Source organism: Arachis duranensis, chromosome 7 (genome assembly GCF_000817695.3).
Source record: "Arachis duranensis cultivar V14167 chromosome 7, aradu.V14167.gnm2.J7QH, whole genome shotgun sequence".
NCBI classification, from domain to species: domain Eukaryota; kingdom Viridiplantae; phylum Streptophyta; class Magnoliopsida; order Fabales; family Fabaceae; genus Arachis; species Arachis duranensis.
This window is the reverse complement of record NC_029778.3, coordinates 48,652,828-48,658,200: the sequence shown is the minus strand read 5'-3', so window position 1 is coordinate 48,658,200 and position 5,373 is coordinate 48,652,828.

Below are 5,373 nucleotides of genomic sequence, written 5' to 3'. Positions count from 1 at the left end.
TGAGAGGAGTCATGGTAGATCACAATGAACTCACTCGCTCCTAGGAGGAAATCGCTGCTCTTCAACGTCGCCAGGTTGAGACCAGCAATCGTATTTCAGCTACATACAATTGGGTGGTTGCCATTGAAGATTCACTATAGGAGATACAAAATTTGTTGAAGGAGGCCCTTAAGCTGAAGCAACTTGAACTTGAACCCTCTAGTAGATTTTTCTCTCATGGTAAATCCTTCTCCTCAGTTGACATCAACCCATTACTGAGACGTATTAAAGCTGAGAACTTCCATTTTTTGGTGGTGATGGAATTGATGAATGGGTGTTTAAGGTGCATGGATACTTTGAATGGTATGATGTTCCCGTGCGCGTGATCTCTTTTCATCCCACTCAACCTGCATATACATGGTATAGATGGGGTGTTAACAATAGTATTAAATGTAATTGGAACTCATTTATGAATGTATTGCAATTATGTTTTGGATAGAGTTTGTTTTATTATCTTAAGGCAACTTTGAAAGAATTAAAACAAACATCTACTGTGAGTCTGTGACTAAGTATCATAACCAATTTGAGGAATTATCTAATTAGTTGACAGATTTAAGTGAGGAATGGCTAATTTTCCTACTCATAGCTGGGTTACAAGACTATTTAAAGTATGAATTGATGATTGCTAAACCCCCACCTATATGGTTGTAGTGTCCCTAGCAAAATTATATGAGCAAAAACATCAAGCTACCCAAAACAATAATAGAAGAAGCCCAACCCCCACCTTTCCTTTGACACCTCAGAATAGAAACACCACCACCAAACCACCTATTATGTTACTATTGTGAAGAAAATCTCTCACCCGGACATCGCTGCAAGATATCTTGTTACCTATTAATCGGAAGTGAGGAGATACAAGGTTTTTAGTTAACAGTGGATACATATATGCTGAATTACAAGGCGCTGACTTAGTGTTGAGAGTGTAATGACTAATGTGCATGGGGTATGTTACAACACATTATGGATTTCTCACTATGAAATTTGTGATGGATGGCATTCCAATTAAGCTGTAAGTAGATCGCTTATTACAACCTGAAAGCATCAGTAATAAAATGCTACAGATGATGGTTCATACTGAAATAACTATCACTTTCTATCATTTAAAGCTGTTAGAGCATGAACAAGCAGCAATATTGACTACCCCACCCCTAAGACATGACATGTTTTGCGTACGCGAAAATGTAAAATTTCCCATCTCGCGTATGCGACCCTTTGTCCGCGTACGCGAGCCCCTTGGCAGGGAATCATCCCACGTCGTGTGGTCCTGCCTGCGTATGCGGGCCTATAATTTTCCCATTTTGCATATGCCGGATGTCTAAGCAAAGCCTAGGGTCCGCGTCGCGTGCATGTTTATGTACGCATGCCTAGCAAAATTTGTAAAAAGTTGCTAAGTTCCAAAAAATCAGTTTTACATACCCAACTTCAAATGCGCATAACTTTTTTGTTAGAAATTATTTTTAGTTCATTTTTCGAACAATATAAACTTCACAGACCCAATTTTCATTATAATCAGTTTTACAAAGTTTGATGATCTGGAAGCCAAGTTATAGCCCACCGAAGTTGGTCAAAAACCAGCTTTTACCAAACATTTCCAAAACTCAAATTTTTCCAAAATCCTAATTCTAAACCAACAATATTTACAACCAAAACAGTCCGTATTGTCCCTAACCAAGTTCATACCCTTTTCTTTCATACCACAACATGCTAATTACTCTTAACCTTTATCACAAGCTTCTCAATCACCACACAAACACAATAATTCCTAATTCATCAATCAAATCTACAATTTCTACTCATAATTACCACCAATATCAACATTAAATATCAACATACATTCTCACTTTCTCAATCAATTCACAATCATTTCAACACATTCATCAATCCGCCAAATTTAGCTATTATCCACGTACTAAATCAAGTCTTTACTCAAACAATCAATTCATACAATTCAACTGATCCTACAGTCAACTGGCCTAAGTTTTCATGTGACATTACATATTAGCTATGAGAAACCAAAACTATACCTTGGCCGATTTTTCTCCAAGTTCAAACATCTCAATTCAAGCCTCCAAGGTTCCAAATCAAGTAGTATAAGTTTCAGTCACCAAAAGCCCCAATTCAAGTACACCACTTCACCAATTTGACTTCAATTTCACATAAACACAATCTAATTCATACAATTCACCAAAATTAATATTAGAGTTCACAAAATTGGACAAACCACAAGGGTTTTGAGTTTTCTTACTTTACTTATCGATGATTGGGGTAAAACTCATCAATTACCTGCCACTGGATCGATCCTAAATGATAAAAAATATCAAAATCTCTCAATACACATACCCAAAACTCAAAATTCTGAATAGGAAATAATTGGGCACGAAATCTCAAATTTCTTACCACTTTGTTCAGATGGTTTCGAAGAGAATTCCAAGACAAACACGTGTCCGCCGACGACTCGTCAATCAGAATTCTGGAATAAAAGTTACAAGGAATTGGAATTTGGGAAGTGAAGTTGGCTAGGGTTTCTTTCCCTCAAAACTCAAGTTCAGCGTGAAATTAAGGAAATGAAGGGGAAGAAGACTTGTTTTGCATTATATATGCTGGACCTTGGACCCAGTTTGGATCCGGTCCAATCAATTTAGTCTGTTAGCCCGTTTTTGAGCCAAAATCTTTAAAACTAGTGTTAAAATTTTTATTTTAATTATTTTTACCCTTCTAACTTGTCAAATTAATTTTTCTATTTTTTTGAATAATATTAAGGAAAAACTACCAAAAGTACCCATGAAGTTTACGAACGCTGACAAAAGTACCCATAAATTAAGAAAAATAACGACGTACCCATAGAAGATGGGTTTCGTATGACAAAAGTATCCAAACCGTAATTTTTTATTGATTTTTTAATAAAATTCCTAAACTACTCCACCCTCAACCTCAACTCACTTTTTCAACTTTCCATAACTCAACATGCACCTTAAAACCCTTGCCATGGAGTCCAAAACTACTCCTACAACAAACTAAATGAACCTTTATGATAAAAATTTTGGATAGTAACGCAACAGAGGATTGCAGCGCTGAGATTAACAAAAGAATCAATCAATTCCAATGAAGAATCAAAGAAAGAATCACAAGGAACAGTTTTTAATTGTTTCAGTTGTTTTCTCTTTTTTTTTTTAAATTTGAGGGCTTTCTTTATGTGAAGGAATTGGTGAAAAAAATGAGAAAGAGCTCACCATACTAAATTTATCTGCCAGGAATTGGTCGAAGTCCTCTACCACCACCACCACCATTGATTTTAGCCTGGTCTATTATAGGAGTAGTTTTGGACTCCATAACAAAGATTTTAAAAGTACAGGTTGAGTTACGAAAGGTTGAAAAAGTGAGTTAAGGTTGAGAGTGGGGGTAGTTTGGGAATTTTATTAAAAAATCAACAAAAAATTAGAGTTTGGATACTTTTGTCATACGAAACCCATCTTCCATGGGTACATCGTTAATTTCCTTAGTTTATGGGTACTTTTGTCAGCGTTCATAAACTTTATGGGTACTTTTGGTAGTTTTTCCAATAATTAATTTATTGATTAATTATTCACTAATTACCTAGAATTTACAATAGGATAGGACTATCACACTCGAAAACAACCATTTCGTTATTGTTATGAGACAGTTAGAATATACACCCACAAAAATATATTTATCATTAGACATTTTTACTAAACCTATTGAAAGAATAAAGAAAAAAAAGTGGGAAAGAAGAAGTGATATATTTGTGACCAAGGCTAATACTTGCTGATCATTTTATGGCTGAGTTAAATTTATTGTACTATATTTCATTTACGGTGTAATGGAAGTTATTGTGGTCGTTTCTTATTTTTAGTGTAAACAAGATATAGGTATTATTAACTCGTTTACACGATAAATAAGATAAATAATGTTACATAAAATTGTAAATATCTTATAAATTATATATTTCAATAAATAAAAATTTAAAATATTATTTTAAAAAAATCAAGAATATTCTATGAACAACAAAAATAGTTATTATATATTTTTAATTTATATATATTTTATCTATCTTTTAATAAAATAATCCATCATCATAATAATTAAATATTTAAAAATAACAATCTTTCGGTGGTCAATCATCTTTAATAATTTTAGTGAGTATATGATTAGTATAAATAGTAAGNAATTTAAAATAATAATATTTATTAATTATATAAAATTGTTCTAAAAATAATATAATTGAATCTATCGTGACTTTTCTTCTCAATAGCAGATTTTCAGGATGTATGTAACATGGTTATTTTATTTAGTCTTTTACCAAGGAGAAATGATTAGCCCTAAAATTAAACTAAATGGAAATGTACAAATTAAATAAAATTAAAAACATCATCTATACCAATATATAAAGTTAATATCAGAGTTTAGTATCTAATTTTGGTAGACATTATTTATCTTTAAATAATTAATTTTACAAACTAAATTTATGGACAAAATAGTAATAATATATTTTTGTTTTTAATTAAAAAAATTATTAACCCACAAAAAAAATAAATAACTACCGCAATCGTGAGGAATCTATACCAATATATAAAGTTAATATCAAAGTTTGGTATCTAATTTTGGTAGACATCATTTATCCTCAAATAATTTATTTTACAAACTAAATTTATGGACAAAATAGTAATAATATAAATTTATTTTTAATTAAAAAATCATTAACCCACAAAAGAGTTATATAACTACCACAATCGTGAGGGAATTAAATAACTGCTCCACTTACAAATATCTATCACTGTCATCAATCTTCTTTCGTGCATCTTACTATCTTTTGGGTATGCAGAAAGGGAGAATTCAACATATCAATAATAACGTCACCGAACAACAAATGCAACATCATCTAAGAAGGCGTGCAAATCATTGCGAGATGATTTGACAAGGGAGTTGATACAACTCCAATCCTAACACAGGTATCTATATTTTTGTCTTTTGAAAAATACAGGGATAAAAACACATGATAATGGAACTGATCTAAATAATAAACGTTATAATAATATAAGTAGTTAATATTTTATATTCACGGTTTATTTTATTTTTAAGTACTAATTTTTAGTTTTTAAAAGAAAATTTAAAAGACAGTACTCTTTAATCTTTATCTTATTCCATGTTTACATCTAAAGTTTGTTTTTTTTTTGTATAACTGTAGATCGATTATTGTTCAATATCTCAAAAAAAAATTTATACGAACCAGCATCAAATAATATATAAAAGTAATACTACAATTTGATGTTTAACTTTTGAAGAGATCACCTGCCTTTAAACAATTTATTTCACAGC